At 50.9% G+C, this 17545-nt stretch overlaps 1 protein-coding gene across 3 annotated transcripts in view; it reads left to right on the top strand.

Moving 5' to 3' along the window:
• XXYLT1 (xyloside xylosyltransferase 1) overlaps positions 1-17545 on the top strand; it is a 192874-nt gene that overhangs the window by 47213 nt on the left and 128116 nt on the right. The gene's annotated exons all lie outside the window — the stretch shown is intronic.

Genomic DNA, 17545 nt, shown 5'->3' with positions numbered 1-17545 from the left:
CACTGCTCAACCCCCATACTGTGTGTGCTCATCTGAAAAATGGTAGGTTGGTTTAGATGATCCTCCATCCCAATTTATAATCTTGTTCTTTCTAGTCTGAATCTGTACTTATCTGATTTAAAAATAGCAAATCTAGATGTGAGAGGTGCAAATTATGACCATGTAGGACTTCTGAAGAAACTCTGATGCGTAATTAAAAGGATTTTCTGGGCGTCTGTCTCCAGGAAAGAGAGATGCATCATCCCGTGTGTGATAGGTCCAGCTTCTGTGGAATTTCTGGCAGGTCTGGTCATGCTTGGACTGGAAGCCTTGGAGGGTCTAACTCCTGGAGTGTCTCTGGTTTCTGGGATCTCCCTACAGCGATCCTTGATGGGTTCTGGAGCCCTAGATATTGACCAGTGTGTTAATCTGTTCTCATGCTGTTCATGAAGACATACCTGAGACTGGGTGATTTATAAAGGAAAGAGGTTTAATAGACTCACAGTTCAGCATGGCTGGGGAGGCCTCAGGAAACTTACAGTCATGGAAGGCGAAGCAAACACGTCCTTCTTCACATAGCGGCAGCAAGGAGAAGTGCCAAGTAAAAAGGGGAAAAGCCCCTTATAAAACCGTTGGATCTCATGAGAACTCACTTACTAGCATGAGAACAGCATGAGGATAACTGCCCTCCCATGATTAAATTACCTCCCACCAGGTCCCCCCCACCACATGTGGGGATTATGGGAACTACAATTCAAGATGAGATTTGGGTGGGGACACAGCCAAACCATATCAAACAGTTTCTGACCATGGTGAGCCATGTCCTGAGCCTCTTAATGGTGAGAAGGGGTGTTTGGGGCCTTGGGGTAGCAGTTATCTGAACTGTGGCTGGTCGAGTTTTCCAGCAGTTTCCAGACCATGCAGGTCTTGGTAGCCCAGGGGACAATGGGCCATATGGTGGAGGCCTGCTCCTCCAGCCTGGCAGACCAGAAGTGAAAAAGAAGGTGCCTGGTGAACCAGGGACTCAGGAGTTGAGAGTTGAAGCTCCATTCCTGTTGGGAGGTTGTCCTGGCACAGGGAAAAACAAGCCCATGCATCCTGGCTGGGACTTTGCAGGCAAGAGCCCTTTGTTGTGAGGCAAGGGCTCAGGGGGCTCCACGGGGCAGGAGTCTGAAGAACAGAAGAGACGAGCTCACCAACAGGGCCTAGGGCGAAGAACTAGCATTGGTGATCCTTTGCCGTGACCCAGGTGCAGCTCCATCAGCTCCACCCAACCCTTCTACCCGTCCTGTGGGGTTACAGGTAAGGCTGAGGAGTTGCAAGACCTGCCCAGGGTTATATAGCCTTTTAAGTGGCAGAGCCAGGATTGGAACCTGCTTCTCCACATAGTTACTGCTACCCCATCAGGTGCCCCGTACGTGACCTCTCTGGACAGCCCAGTACAGGAGCTGTGGGTGGCTCAGACTTGAGAAGGACGTGGTTCTGTTCTAGATTCTAGCGGGCAGACCAGTGGAGGTGTTGCTCACAGCTCCGTCATTGGCCACCTACGTGCCTAGGGCTGAGCCACTTTGTCTCTCTTGGCCTCACCAGTTTCCCCACCTGTAAAATGAGGGGCCGCAGCAGTGAACTGTTTCAACTTGCATTCTGAAGAGCCCAGGACTTGTAGGAATCCCCCCCTAGGGGTTTCTGTAGTCCTAGGGAGCCAGGGGGAGGCATACCTGCCCTCCCTTCACCTCCCTCCCTCCTGCCTCTTTCCCTGTCAGCTGTTAGGTCCCTGCCCATCACGTAGGCGGGGTTATGCTTTGGAGTACCCAGAGGGAGGTGAAATACAGCTCCTGGTGGTTTGTCAGGGAAGAGAAAATTCTTCTTCCTCCAGCTATAGGACATCCCAGCAATAAATTGTGCAGGGACCGATGACAAGAGTTAGGGACGCCTGGGCTGTTCTGGGAGAGGGTGATAATTATGCCAAGAAGGTGCTCTGGCCCTCTCTGACTTAGCCCTGTCCAAGAGCCTGGCACAGCTCAGGGGGGTGGTGGTGTCTGCAGAGAAAAGGCTTTGGTCAGAGCTTTGCAGTCAATGCAGTAAATGGACGCATCATCGGTGTCTCTCCAGGTGTCCCTCCATCGCTGTCCCTCCAGGTGTCCCTCCAGGTGTGGGCCCCGCCCTGCGAGGGGCGTGCATCAGGAGTTGGGGAAGGAGTTATTTTAGATGTGCCTCCAGCTGACCCAAACACCCTGTCTTTTCTAGGGTTCTTTAGGGGAGTGGTAATGTGCTTCCAAGCAATTCTTTTTTTTTTTGGCAGAGTTTTGCTCTCGTTGCCCAGGTTGGAGTGCAGTGGTGCGATCAGGGCTCACTGCAACCTCTGCCTGCCGTGTTCAAGCAAGTCTCCTGCCTCGGCCTCCCGAGCAGCTGGGATTACAGGCGCCGCCACCACGCCCAGCTAATTTTGTATTTTTAGTAGAGACGGGGGTTTCTCCATGTTGGTCAGGCTGGTCTCAAACTCCCGACCTCAGGTGATCTGCCCACCTCGGCCTCCCAAAGTGCTGGGATGACAGGCGTGAGCCACCGTGAACGGCAGCAATTCATTTTTATGTGTGCCCCAAAGCCTCTTCCTAAGAAAAGAGTTATTAGGAGTTACTAAAATTTGATAGTCATAAAATGAAATGAGCGGTCCTTGAGTTTCCTGTGGCGTCTGGGGCGTGTCCTGCCAGGAAGTCTGGCCTGGCACACTTGGCAGCCCTGGGGAGTTCCTACCGAGATCATTTGGAATTCCTGCAATTTTTGGAAGGACACTTTGTTTTCAGACATCATTTGTGCTGTCTTGAGTTTGTCATGATTCTTTACTGCTGCCTTTTTTGCATCCGTTGTTTTTTAATCGCAGAAATGAGTGTTGTTTTGTGCTTTGGTTGATGGTTTTGTTGTGGCGTAATTGCTGCATTCTTGCTACTTTGGCAATTCCGTTTCTTTCATAGCGTTTGTTTTTCTCCAGTAAAGTGAGAATGGAGTATGGGTGGAGCCTGAGCGCTTGGTCTCACCCAGGAGGGCGGGGTCAGGAAAACCTGGGCTCCTCTGAGTTCCTCCTGGAGGTCCTGTCTCGTGTTTGCCCCGGAAATCCAGATTCTTTATCTGTGTCCTCTTGCTTTCCCTTCTGTAGCAGGAGGGTCATCCTTCTGTACCTAAACTACTTTTAAAATATGCTTACTTTTTTTTTTTTTTTTTTTTAAGACAAAGTCTCCCTCTGTCGCCCAGGCTGGAGTGCAGTGGCACGATCTCGGCTCACTGCAACCTCCGCTTCCTGGATTCAAGTGATTCTCCTGCCTCAGCCTCCCAAGTAGATGAGATTACAGCCACCCGCCACCATGCCCGGCTAATTTTTTTTTTGTATTTTTAGTAGAGATGGGGTTTCACCATATTGGCCAGGCTGGTTTCGAACTCCTGACCTCAAATGATCTGCCCGCTTTGGCCTCCCAAAGTGCTGGGATTACAGGCGTGAGCCACCGTACCTGTCTATCATTATTAATTCTTTATCTTCTTTATATTCCCAACATGTAGCTTTTTACAAATTTAGGCAAAGTAGGAGTTACACTGTATATTCAAATCATTCTGAGTCTTTTTTATAGATCAAGATTTGAAATTGAATCTTCATTTCAACCCCCCAGCATGAAAGAAATTGTACAAATGAAGCTGTGTCATGATTTTTTCAGTTAATGGCTCACGTCCCCATTTTCTGTGTAATTATAGTCTTTGAAAATTTTTCGAATGGTTTTATCGAGTAGATGAACCTCAGTTCACTTTCTCATTTCCCTGTTCTCAGCTAGCTAGATGCTTTCTATTTTTTCTAATATCATAAATTATACGATGGATATCCACATGCATACAGATTATTTTCTCTAATTAGGATTCTTTCCTATGATAGTTCCCAAGGTAGAATTAGTGAGCCAGAGGTGACCCTTACAAGGCCAGGGTGTGTCAACCCCCAGCTGCCCAGGGTTGTCGACTCACACAGGTGAGGTTCTGTACAGTTTTCCAGCCTATTAGTGTCTGTACAGTTCTAAGCCTGTTAGTGTCTGACGTCTCACATGGACCACCTCAGGCAGCCACTTAAAAGCTTCAAGACAGTGGCTGTCCCCACTGGACAGGAATGGAAAGGGAGGAGCTGAGAGGTCAGGCCAGTTCTCCAAGTTCTCCAGTAATCTGTGTCCTCCCTGCCCCTTGGAGTTCTCAGTCCAGAGCTTATGCCCATTCTGATGTCCAGACCTGGACCCCCAGCCTCTTACACATGCCCAGCCCTGTGAAACTTACAGGACTTGGCATCCTTGCCTGTCTTCTGGGCCCCATGTCACAGCCCTGCAGAGGGGACATGGCTGGGATAGGGTTGGGCTGATCAAACCCATGAGTTTTGCCCTGATGGCCCCCTTAGAGCAGCAGTGACCAGAACCACATCTGAGCAAGGGCCTCAGGAAGAACGAAGGGGCCCTGCCAGGCGGGACATGCTGGCTCTGATTTTGATCAGAGCTTGTTTTTCTCTTCGCTGCTTGTTGGGGGTTCACATGTGGCCGGTCTCGCTGCTCACGCGTGCCTGCCTTTGTGCCCTCCGCAGACACAGCCACTCTGCTCTTCACCCACATCCACGGGGCTTTTATTTCCATTTGTCTGCGGTGTTGGGTTTGTCGCCACTGGAAGCATCTTACGCAATGGAAAAGAAAACATCTTTTGCTGCACTGGAGCTGGAGGGAGCCAAGGGCAACTCCTCCAGGACTGCCAGCTTCCCCCTCCTGGGTCACACGGCCTGAGGCGCTGTCAGCTGCAGCACTGCAGCGTGGGCTCTGCTACGGTGTGTGATCTGTGGTCGTGTGGGTTTACCCTGAGCAGGGCAGGCAGGCCTCCAGACAAGCGGCAGGGCTCTAGACGGGCCAGAGGCCCCCAGGAGACTCTCCTGTCGTCGCCCATGCACCCCTGGAAGGCTCTGCTGTCCTGCGGTCAATCCTTTGTCAATATCCCGCCTATACCAAGCACTGCTGTTTGCAAGACATGGTACGGGCCACCCTCGGTGTCTCAGAGATGTTTGCTGGGCTGCTGCTTCATGGGCTCATGTCACTGGGGCAGGTGGCATGGTCCAGCAATGAGGGCAAACAACATGAAGAGCCACCCAATGCTGAGGGCTTCAGAAGAGGACAGGTCACAGGCATTTGCAGGAAGAAGGAAGGCTTCCTGGAGGAGGTGGCTGTGAAATGTTCTCCAACTTGCCTTGTTTTTGACGACCTTGACAGTTTTGAGAAATACCAGTCACCTCTTTTGTAGAGGGTTCCCGAATTAGGATTTATCTGATGTTTTTCTCATCATTAGACCGAGGGTATGGGTTTGTGGGAGGTGATGGGGGGAACGCCGCAGAGGAGAAGAGCTATTTCCTTCACACCACATCAGTGACACACCACATCCTATCAAGGGTACATGGTTTATCACTGTTGCTGTTGACCTTGGTCACTGGGCAGAAGTCGTGTTTCTCAGGTTTCTTCGCTGTACATTATTCTTTTCCCCCTCGCCATACTGTATTCTTTGGAAGGAAGTCTCTCTATGTGGCCCATGCTTAAAGAATGTGGATAGTCACTTTTCAAAGGTCCCATGTCCCTCGCTTGGGCCCCATCACACACATCCTGCTGGTAGTGTCTGCCTCCTGACAAGCGCCACTGGCCATGGGCTGTGGGAGCCCAGAGGCTTTGAAGGACCACTTCACCATTCCATGCGATAGGCTCCATTCATTGTACTGCATGGGGCTGTGCGTGGCTGCGTCTGATGTCTCTTGATGTCCAGTGTAGGGAGCACTGAGGCAGGCAGGTCTGAGCAGGCCGAAAGGGGGATTGGTGTATCAGAGAGAGTAGGAGTCCAGGCTCAGGATCGGACAGAGCTGGGTGCGAATTGCAACACTGTGACTCCCAAGGTCAAGGCTTTGTGATCTTGGGAGGTTACTTAAAAGAGACCCCATGGTGTCGTGGTTAAGAGCATGGGCCCGGCTGGGCGCAGTGGTGCACGCCTGTAATCCCAGCACTTTGGGAGGCCGAGGTGGGTGGATCATCTGAGGTCAGGAGCTCGATACCAGCCTGACCAACATGGTGAAACCCCGTCTCTACTAAAAATACAAAAAAATGAGCCAGGTGTGGTGGTGGGCACCTGTAGTCCCAGCTACTCAGGAGGCTGAGGTGGGAAAATCACTTGAACCCAGGAGGCACAGATTGCAGTGAGCCGAGATCACACCACTGCACTGCAGCTTAGGAGATAGAGCAAGACCCCGTCTCAAAAATAAAAAAATAAAAAAAATTTAAAAAGCGTGGGCCCTGGAACCAGTGTGCCTGGATTCATGGCAGCCCCATCACTGAGTAGCTGTGAGACTGTGGCCAAGTTACTGAACTTCTCCAGGTCTTGCTTTTCCCATTGGTAAAATGGGGATAACAGCTCTTCATGTGTCATGGGGTTGTTATGAGAATGGAATGAGTTAGTCTGTGTCACCGGCTTGGAACAGTGCGTGGAACTTAGGTTCCCCAAGTGTTAGCTTGGCTCCTCTCTGGACTGCAGTCTCCCCCTCTTTCAAGTGGGGATAGCACAGTTCTGACTTGAGAAAATTAAGATGGTACTTAGCACCGTGCCTGGCACATTGTAAGTACGCAGTCATTGTTGTTAGCTGTTTCAGAGGTGATGTGAGTTCTGCCTCCAAACAGCACCAAAGGGTGTGGGGCTAGAGTTATTCAAAGACTCTTAGACCACCCACTTTTGCCTTTTGGGAAGAGCTTCTGATGGGGGATAAGCAGATTCTCTGCAAGACACGTCACCTCTTGCTCCTTGCGTGATAATTGCCAACTCTGACCTGCCTTCCTTTCAGGGTCACATGAGCTAGAAATAAAGTAATGCTGCTGGCTCACGCCTGTTATCCCAGCACTTTGGGAGGCTGGGGTGGGTGGATCACTTGAGGTCAGGAATTGAAGACCAGCCTGGACAACGTGGTAAAACCCCATCTCTACCAAATTAAAAAAAAATTAGTCAGGCGTGGTGGCACGTGCCTGTAATCCCAGCTACGCAGGAGGCTGAGGAAGGAGAATCACTTGAACATGGGAGGTGGAGGTTGTGTTGAGCCTAGATCGCACCACTGTACTCCAGCTGGGGCAACAGAGTAATAGAGTGAGACTCTGTCTAAAAAAAAAAAAAAAAAAAAAAAAAAGTAATGCCGCTAAAACTGCTTCATATCTCCCCCCACCCTCCCCTTCACCCCCAGCTCCCAGCATCAGAGTTTCTGAAATCTCCATGACATGCAGCATGTGATTATCGCCACCATCAGCCCCAGCCTGCTCATGTTTCCTACAGAGAGATGTATGGGAGTGGATAAAAAGACCAGACAAATGCAAGCTGCTATAAAATCCCTCAAAAGATAGGATTTGGGCCCGAGCCTCCTCTGCCCGCATCTGTTGAAGCCTAGTATGACGCTTGCCATTGTAGAAAAGAACAGCAAAGCCAGCTGGCAACAAATTGGAGTGACCCCGTCCAGCTCTCCTGGCATCCTGGGTGTTACCCCCCCGAGAGTCCTTATTTCAGTGTCTGTCATGGGGGCCTTATTGTCTTGAGGCTGCGGGCAGATGGCTGGACTCTTTCAAGGACATTCTTGGGTCCACTTTGGGTCACTGTTGCTGGGTGGCAGAGGCTGATGTAAGATTCAGGTAATTGACACTGGATGTTTCTTAACCTAGGTTCACAGGCCTGCATGAGAAAAAATTGAGGCAGGGCCAGAATGCCTGCAGGCTTGGGGCAAAATCCACATGGGAAATTCTAGACCGGCAGCTCCTTCCTCCCTCACTCCCTTCCTCCTTCCTTCTTTCCTTCCTTCCTGCCTGCTTGCTGTGAAACACTGAAGTCAGCGTGTGTGTGGCCTTTTGCAGAAAGCCTTTAAAATACCATCTTTTCTTTTTTCCTTAAGTAAAATTTGACAAATGTAGTAAAAGCCATATTGAGTTTTCATTTCTTCTGTACTTTTTGTACTTCTATTCACTGCCATGGGAGGTCTTAGTATTCTCTACGGTTCTTTTAGATCAGTTTCATAAAACAGAGGAGGGTTTTAAGGCTAGTTTATAGAACTTCATAACTTTGTTCAGTTTAAACTGAATCAGGAAACTGTTCAGTAATCAATGTTTAACCGTCATGAGGCAGACAGTTTCTAAGGGGAGGGTTCCTGCAGGAGGATGTGCGTACCTTCTGGAACCTGGGGTACGGTAGGTAAGGATTGGAGATTCCAGGGCAGCCTCTTCTCTGCCCCCACCCCATCAGCCTCAGTACCAGGAGAAAGCAGACACAAGGGCCCCCTACAATTGTGGGAGCCGTATTTAGATGGTTTTCCAGCCCCTGAGATCCTGGCTGTGAAAGGGGCGGATGGCGCATGCTGGTTCCCATAGTTAGCCCTGTGGCCCCTGCTTGCTTCAGAAAGGAGTGGTCTGAGGATTGACCGGGTGGGGGCTGGTTTAGTGTGGATGTGGGTGGGGTCGGCAGGCCTGGGAGTGAGTTCTCACTCTGCCTTTAGTGTCCTGGTTGGCTGATGTAGGGGAGCGGGAGAGCCTCCTCCCTCCCTGATTCTGCCCCACAGGAGTGTGGAGTAGAATGTGACTCCAGGACCCTCTTTATTAGTGAGCATGGTCCCATGCACGTAGGGGGCTTTCCTTCTTTCTGGAGTTTTCTTCTTAGCCCTGCGGCAGGAGAAGTGAACTGGAACAGGGCTGGCCTCTGCTCTCTTCTCTACCCCTCATGCAATCCGGGCTGGAGGAGACTAAGGTCTTGCTCAGACTTTGAGCCTAAGCCACATTCTCTAACCTGGTTTACCAGAGAGTTCTGTGTTCCACCCCAGTGACGCAGGGGACAAAGTGGCTTCTGAATCTCCCACCTGCGATGGCTCCTAATGTTTTGGTTTCAGAAACCAAAATAACATCTGGTATTGCCTAAACCCCTCGTGACTCCTAACACAGATCTCGAGTGAAAAACCTGCCTTCTCTGAGAGGCATTCTTTGTAAAATGGGAATAATGACCTATAGGACTCACTGGGGTTGTGAGGAGGACTGAGATACCGTGTGAAAAGTCCCAGGGCCTGATACGGAGAGATGCTTGGTAAGTGTTAGATAGTATTAGTTACTTTTCCTCTTGGAGGGTCAAGTACATGTCAGCAAACCAAAAGCTCTGATAAGTACTGCAGTAAAAAACATTCAGCTTTGCGTAACCAACATTGCTTAAACATGATTGACCACAGAATGCCTTTCTGACGAATACCTATTCACATTCTGAGAGCGAGTTGTGTCCACAGACTCACTTTAAGAAATGCTGCCCTCGCCTGGGCACGGTGGCTCACACCTGTAATCTCAGCACTTTGGGAGGCCGAGGCAGGTAGATCACCTGAGGTCGGGAGTTCAAGACCAGCCTGACCAACATGGAGAAACCCCGTCTCTACCAAAAGTACAAAATTAGCTGGGCGTGGTGGTGCACACCTGTAATCCCAGCTACTCGGGAGACTGAAGCAGGAGAATCGCTGGAACCCAGGAGGCAGAGGTTGCAGTGAGCCTAGATCGTGCCATTGCACTCCAGCCTGGGCAACAAGAGCGAAGCTCCGTCTCAAAAAAAAAAAAAAAAAAAAAAAAAGGCTGCCCTCAGATAAAGGTAATAAATAAATAACACTTGTGTAGCTCTCTGTTGGGATGCAGGTGTGGGCAGGAAAGCCTCAACTTCCAAGCACAGCTACCTCCTATCAGTCAGCCTTTCCTGCCCCCTGCCAATAGAGCATGTCGTTGGGGGTGCCATTTTAATTATTCACTTCCTCGGCTGTACTTCCAGATTTGCAATAGCTTTGGGTTTGCCTTGGACCCAGAGGCATTGGGAGGATCTTCCCTGGATCATCCGGGATCATGAATTGTGGCGGGGGCCCCGGGGACAGAGTTGTTGAAGAGGAGGTGCGTGTCTGGTGGCACACCGTGGGTGGAGCGCCCTCGCGGCACTGACCGACAAGTGGTTTTTTCAGAGGATCTCAACCCAGAGGGTGACTGAGGGTTCGCGACACCAACCCCCAAGGGAACTGGGCCTAAACGCCTTGGAACAGCAGTCCTCAGCCTTTGTGGCACCAGTGGCTGGTTTCGTAGAAGACAGTTTTTCAATGGACCGAGGGGTGGCGGGGATTGGTTTTGGGATGAAACGGTTCCACCGCAGATCATCAGGCATTAGTCAGAGTCTCATAAGGAGGGTGCAGCCTAGATCCCTCGCATGCGTAGTTCACAGTGGGGTTTGTGTTTCTTTGAGAATCTGATGCCGCTGCTGCTGATCTGACGGGAGGTGGAGCTCACGCAGTGATGCTCACTGGCCCGCCTCCCGCCTCCTGCTATGTGGCCGGGTTCCTAACAGGCCACTGACCTGTACCTGTTCGCATGGGGCTTGCGGACCCTGCCTCAGAAGACTGCCTGTCTTCTGAAGGGCTGTCCTGGGAAACTGGAACTCAGCCTGTTCTGTGTGTCCCCAAAAGGCCACACCAGGTGCAGCTGACCAGAATATAACTGTCGCCACGTGTCTGTGAGCCTGTGGGCAAGGCCCTTTTCTTCCCAGTGGCAGATCCTCCCATCCGATCCCGTCAGATCCGACCCCATTGGATCCAGCAGCCCTGGCTTCAGCCTGCACTGTGCTGTCACGCCCCCTGCCATGGCCACCCCCACTTCCTGCTCCCTCCACCTGGGCCACTCTCCCAGGGGCATTCCCGTGGCTGCCCCATCTCCTCCTCCAGATGTTTGTGCAATGAGGCCATCCCTGGCCATCCTGTGTGAAACCGTGCTCATCTTCTGTGATGATTGATGGCCCTGGCCCTTCCCTGCTTTCTTTCTCTTCATAGTTCTTATCGTCTGCTCATGTGGAATAGATTTTGCTTTTTGCTTGTTTGTTTTGATCATCTGTCTGCCCCATGTAAGCTCCATGGGGGCAGGAAGTTCTCTGTGTTTCATTCACTGCTGTGTTCCCAGTTTCTAGAACGATATACGGACACACAGTAGGCAGTCGATAAATATTCATCAAGTGAATTAAATGAATACCGTTTTGTATCTTGAACTACTTTATTTTAGGGGTCACCTCAATCTGCTAGAACTGGCTCATTGCCTTAGCCCTTTTTCTTTTTTTTTTTTTTTCCAAGACGGAGTCTCGCTCTGTCACCCAGCCAGGAGTGCGGTGGCGCGATCTCAGCTCACTGCAACCTCCACCTCCCCGTTCAAGAGATTCTCCTGCCTCAACCTCCCGAGTAGGTGGATTACAGGTGCCCACCACCACGCCGGCTAATTTTTGTATTTTTAGTAGAGACGGGGTTTCACCATGTTGGCCAGGCTGGTCTTGAGCTCCTCACCTCAGGTGAACTACCTGCTTCAGCCTCCCAGAGTGCTGGGATTACAGGCGTGAGCTACGATGCCCGGCCCGCCTTTGCCCCTTTTCTTAACCCTACTGGAGAACCATGTGGGGGTGGAATCCCACAGCTTCTGGTGAATCCAGTGGCCTCTGAACACTCCTTAGGGTCAGTCACAACCAGGAGGTTGAATTTTTGGGATAGCCATTTCTGGATGGTTCCCCAGGCCTGGGGAACTCTGATTCCTGGTGTGGCGGGTGCTGCCTTTGACTGCCAGCGTTCAGCTGCGGGGAGGAGCGGGGGTGCTCGTGTGGAAGAAAGCAAAGGAAAAAACGGACATTCAGGAACTTGCCTGAGTGAAAACATCTGAACAAATACTGAACAAAGGTTATAAACATGTGTCCAGTGATTTCAGTGAAAACCATTTTCTGGCAGCTCGTATGGAGCGAATTTGAGGCGTTTGAGTTCTCTTATTCTGAAGAGGGACAGCTGAGCAAATTTGTCATGAAATGCTAAAAATAGTAACGTGGTAGAGACCGTTTTCCACTCATTTAATGCCAGAAGCTCTTTCTAAGCTAAGGAAAATAGTTGCCAAATTGGTTGAACAGTCATACTTCCCATTTTGGTCCCCTTCATTAGATTCTGTCTTTTAATTTGTCAAGGTCTTCTTTTACATTCTTGGCTGTCGGTCAAAGGCATCAGCTGGCTCTTACTTCTTGCCAGGAGGTCAGCCAGCTTTTATTCTGGGCCTCGCCTCGCCTCACCCGTGAGGAGTCCGTCCTCCTGCCCGCTGTGTGCAGGGAGCTCACCTTCCGGTTGGTGGAGGGACCCCGGGTGAGTGGGTGTCACACAGGGAGCAGGAGGCCAGAGGTCAGCAGAGCAGCGTCCTGTCCTGTCCTGACTTCAGCGGGGCCGTGGGGGGTTGTTTGCATGCAGAATGCACCAGACGCGGTCAGTTCTGTGAGGGCACAGAGAGGAAGCTTTGAGGAGGAGGATGAGAGGTTAGCATGGGCCTTAAAGGCTTGGGGTGAAGGCTGGGGGGTGGGGGCGGGCAGCCATTCTGGGCCAGGGTGCACGGGGCGGCCGGGGCCTCAGCCTGGGCAGTGGCTGCTGCTGTCCAGATGGTGTCAAATCCCTGGCTGTCCCTCTAGTGTGCTTGCCAAGCTGCCTCTGGGGCTGACGTTGCTGTGCATCTTCTCTTTGTCCCGAACTTTGTGCACTGTCCCTGGCTGGAGAAGACTAGTTCAGTACTCAAGCCCTGTGTGTAGTTGCCGATGGCCAGGTCCTGCTGGTCAACTGCCTTGGACTGAGTCTCGGGCCTGCTTTTCTGTTTTCTCTCCCCCTTACTCTGGCTTCTAGATGTCCTTTGGAGTATTCCGGGCAATAGCTGGGCCTCCAGAGAGAGCGGGCTGCAGGGTGTGGGCCTGGACTCCCCTTGCCTGGCGGGTTTTCCCCGTCAGTGTTCCTGCTGCTCCCCTCCGTCCATCCTGCTCTCCAGCCAGAGTGGCTGCTGTTTTCTCTGGGTCAGACCCACGCTCGGCTTTCCCACTGCCTGGGCGTGCTCAGCTCTCTGTTTTGGCTTGAAGGCCTCGCCCGAGCCCTGTCCCCGGCTGTGCCTGTCAGAAGGACGCGAGTGTGCGGCGTCGGTGGGGCTGCCTCACACCGACCTCTGGGGTTGTAAAGGTCCCGGAGGGTCCTAAGTCGGGTCTGATGTGGCTGAGATGGCAAGAGCCGGAACGTTTCTGTAGAATCTGACAGCCCTCGATGGGGCCGAGGTGGTGAGGAGGGTGCCCACCCTGGGTGGACAGGAGCGCGCAGCAGCAGCGTGATCCGCCAGCCGAGTGGGATCCAGCGGGTGTGGCCCTCCCATGATGAAAGAGTTTGAGAGCGGCTTGTCTCCGGGGACCTGGCGTAGGTCTCCTTTGCCTTAACCCTTGGCTTTTTCACTTCCTCTGTCTGTCATCCACACGGGCTTCTTCCACCTTAGGAAGGTGAGGACTGCCTTCCTAAGAGGGTGAGCCGGTTCCTGTCCTTACCCTACTGGCATCTTACACTCTGGGACATAGCTTCTCCCAGAGAGGCGAGTGAGCCACGTAAGGGAAGGCGGGTGGTGGCTTCCCTTCTGTCTTGGGTTGAGGGGGTCAGGTACAGTATTTTATTTTATTTTTTTTTAAAGCATCATCGATCACATAATAAGGTTTGTCTGTTATAGTCCTTGTGAAATTTGGAGAATTCACAGTGCCTAGGGTAGGAGCGAGCTTCTGATGGTGAGCTGATTTGGGGGCTAACCTCAGGGAGACTCCTCTTACAAGTCTCGTGCCGGGTGTCGTGGCCCTCGCCCAGTGACCTCCCCGGGACTCTGGCCACTGTCTCTTTTTCTGCCCTTCCTTTCCCTCACCTTGCCCTCCCCCCCGTGAGAAAGTGGGACTCACGCAGCTCAGCTCCGTGACAGAGGGTTTATTAGGGGCAGCTCTGGGGACGGATCTTTTGGTGATTTCTTCTCTTTCTTTCTCTCAAATGGAATCATTGTTTCTGTCTACTCTTCGTTATTTTCTCCTCTCTACAGCTGCCCTTCAATAGTGTGCTTTTCTGTCCTGCAGAACTGAAGCTTGCACGGCCTTTGTTGTGACTTCCCCGGCACGAGCGTTGTCTCTTGGTGTTTTTCCGTAGACCAGCCTGCAGGTCATACGTTGTTGGTTTTTTTGTTGTGGTTGGTCTAGTCAGCCAGGACCAGAGCAGGTGGGACCGTGTGGTGCCACAGGCAGCCACCTGGGCCTCTTCAGCAGGCGTGTGGGCGGCGGGCAGGTGGGCTGACTGCTGCTCTCAGATACAGAGCTGCCACCAGGACGATGCTGTGCTAGGCACAGGACGGGAGGGGAACAGATGTGAGTCAGATGTGGGGTTTGCCCTCACAGCTTCACTTTCTAGTTGGGGAATAGGACATTTGCATAAAGGTACAAACACCTGTCATACAAAAAAGAAAGAAATAGGTGTCATCCAGATACCATCTCTGTTGGGGGATGTGGTGGGCAGCCTCTCACATGGCTCCTGGTGATCCCTGCCTCCTAGGAGTCATGCCCTGGTCGGGTCCCTGTCCCTTGATGTAGGCTGGACTTACTGACATGCTTCTAGTGAATAGAATCTGACAAAAGTGATGGCCTGTCACTCTGGGACTGTGTTATAAAAGCCTGCCACTTCTGTCTTGGGTACTTTCTTTCTCTCTGAGCCTTGCCTGGAGGAATTCAGCTGCCATGATATGAGCTGCCCTGTGGAGAGGTCTGCATGGTGAGGAACTCATGTCTCTGGCCAACAGCCAGGGAGGATCTGAGGTCCACCAGTAGCCACAGGAGTGAGCGGGGAATTGAGTCTTTACATAGTTGGGCCCTAGCCAACCTTGATTGCAGCCTGTGGGCCAGAGGCTAAGCTTGCCTGAATTGTCTCAGAAACTGTAAGATAAATAACATATTTGTTGTTTGCAGCTGCTAAGTTTTGGGTTAACTTGTTATGCAGCAGTAGGTAACTGATACGAGGGGATCTCAGCAGAGAGAGAGCCGTGGAGTGCCAAGGAGGCAGCACCTCTGGCTAAGGAATTTGGGGAAGGCTTTGAGAAGGATGTGGTATTTGAGCAAGGCTACCTTTTTTCCACAGAGCGTACACCTCTTGTACAAGGTAGAACATCTTGTGCATACCAGAAGGCCCGTCTGTCGGTCCCGTTTTCCAAGGTGGATAGAATGAAGGCACTGTTTTCTTGTTGCCTGAGAACCTCCAAACCCTCTGTTGAAGAAGGGCAGGGCTGGCTGTTTCCTGGAACCCTCCTGCCCAGCCAGACGTGTGGCATCTCTGATGTAGCTGAGTCTCCCAGGCCTGGTGGCCTCCATCTGCAGCGCCACCAGCTGTGTGTGGGGTTGCTTTTCACACTGTACGCCGATTAGGGAGCAACCACATGGGACCTGCAGGCCTGGCTCCCCAGGCGCTCCTTAGACCTGCGAGCCGTCCCACAGTCTGCAGGGGAAGCTCCTCACCTGCCCTCGTGGCTCTTCCAGGCTGGCTCAGCCTGTGGTGGAAGGGTCTGGAGACCCAGGTTAAAGTCTTGTTTCTCTCTCTTAACTGATGGCGAGGCACTGAGCATCCTCTGTGGGCCTTTTTTTTCCCCTCCACCTTTTATTATGGAAATTTCAAATATCCACAGAAGGAGAGAGGAGAGCGTAATGAATGCCTTTGTACTCATCACCGGCTTCAGTAGTTACCAACTCATGGCCTGCCCCTTTTCATCTCCACTCCCACCCACTGCCTCTCCCCCAGAAGCAAATACCAGATATCATATTATTATTTCATTTTAAAATACTTTGATAAATCTCTCTAACAGAAAAGCCCTTTTTTTTTTTTTTGAGATGGAGTCTCGCTCTGTCACCCAGGATGGAGGGCAATGGCACAATCTTCTTTCATTGCAACCTCTGCCTTCCGGGCTCAAGTGACTCTCCTGCCTCAGCCTCCCGAGTAGCTGGGATCACAGGCATGCGCCACCATGCCCAGCTAATTTTTGTATTTTTAGTAGAGATGGGGTTTCACCATGTTGCTTAGGCTGGTCTTGAACTCCTGACCTCAAGTGATCCACCCACCTCAGCCTCCCAAAGTGCTGGGATTACAGGCGTGAGCCACAGCGCCTGGCTGAAAAGTACTATTTGTGTATACATACACTATTTTTATTACATTTAGCAAAATTAACAATAAATAATACCTTATTGCCATCTAGTATCCATGCAGGATTCACATTCTTGAATTGGCTACATGTTTCATTTGGTTGACTCTTGAGTCTTTCCCTTTCACTCTCTTTTACAATTAAACTTTAGGCCAGGTGCGGTGGCTCACACCTATAATCCCAGCACTTTGGGAGGTCGAGGTGGGTGGATCACGAGGTCAGGAGATCGAGACCATCCTGGCTAACACAGTGAAACCCTGTCTCTACTAAAAGTACAAAAAAATTAGCCAGGCGTGGTGGCGGGCACCTGTAGTCCCATTTACTCAGGAGGCTGAGGCAAGAGAATGATGTGAACCTCGGAGGCGAAGCTTGCAGTGAGCTGAGGTGGCGCCACTGCACTCCAGCCTGGGCGACAGAGTGAGATTCCATCTCAAAAAATAAAATAAAATAAAAATTAATCTTTAAATTTTAAGATAATTGTAGATTACCATGAGGTTGTAAGAAGCAATACGGAAATCCTTTACCCACTTTCCCCCAGTGGTAACATCTTGCAAAAACTATAACAAATACAACAACCAGGATATTGGTTTTGTTGTTGTTGTTTGTTAGTTTTGAGACAGAACCTTACTCTGTTGCCCAGGCTGGAGTTCAGTGGCACGATCTTGGCTCACTGCAACCTTCACCTCCTGGGTTCAAGCGATTCTCCTGCCTCAGCCTCCCAAGTAGCTGGGATTACAGTTGCCCGCCACCACATTTGGCTAATTTTTGTATTTTTAGTAGAGACAGGGTTTTACCATGTTGCCCAGGCTGGTTTCAAACTCCTGACCTCAGGTGATCTATCTGCCTCGGCCTCCCAAAGTGCTGGGATTCCAGGCATGAGCCACTGCGCCCGGCCAGGATTTTGACTTGGATACCATCACGTTGAGAAGATTTATCCCCACAAAGATCCTTCATGCTGCCTTTTCTAGCCACACCCACCTCCTCCCACCCTTAGCAACCACTGTTTTCCTCCTTAATTTCTGTATTTCAAGAATGTCAAGAATGTGATTTCAGGAATGTGTATCAGTGGAATTCTAAAGTACGTAACCTTTTGGGATAGGCCTTTTTTCTCAACGTAATGCTCAAGAGATTCATTCAAGTTGTTGCACGTGTCAGGAATTCACTTTTTAATTGCTGAGTCATGTTTCATCGTGTGAATACACCACAGTTTGCTTAACCATCCATTTAAGGACAGCTGAGTTGTCCCCAGTTTGGGGCTAGTGTGACTAAAGCTGCATTTTGTTGTATGGACATAAATTTTTTTTTCTCTGGTATAAATACCTGAAAGTACAGTAGCTGGGTCTTTTGGTAGTTATTTCATTTTAGGAACAATTGGCAGACTTTTCCGGAGTTTGGCGATTTGCCAGAGTTTGGTAGACTTTTCCGGAGTTTGTTGATTGCCACAGTTTGACAGGCTTTTCCAGAGTTTGTTGATTGCC

Source organism: Papio anubis, chromosome 2 (genome assembly GCF_008728515.1).
Source record: "Papio anubis isolate 15944 chromosome 2, Panubis1.0, whole genome shotgun sequence".
In the NCBI taxonomy this organism is placed as follows: Eukaryota; Metazoa; Chordata; class Mammalia; order Primates; family Cercopithecidae; genus Papio; species Papio anubis.
This window is presented reverse-complemented; position numbering and strand designations above follow the sequence as displayed.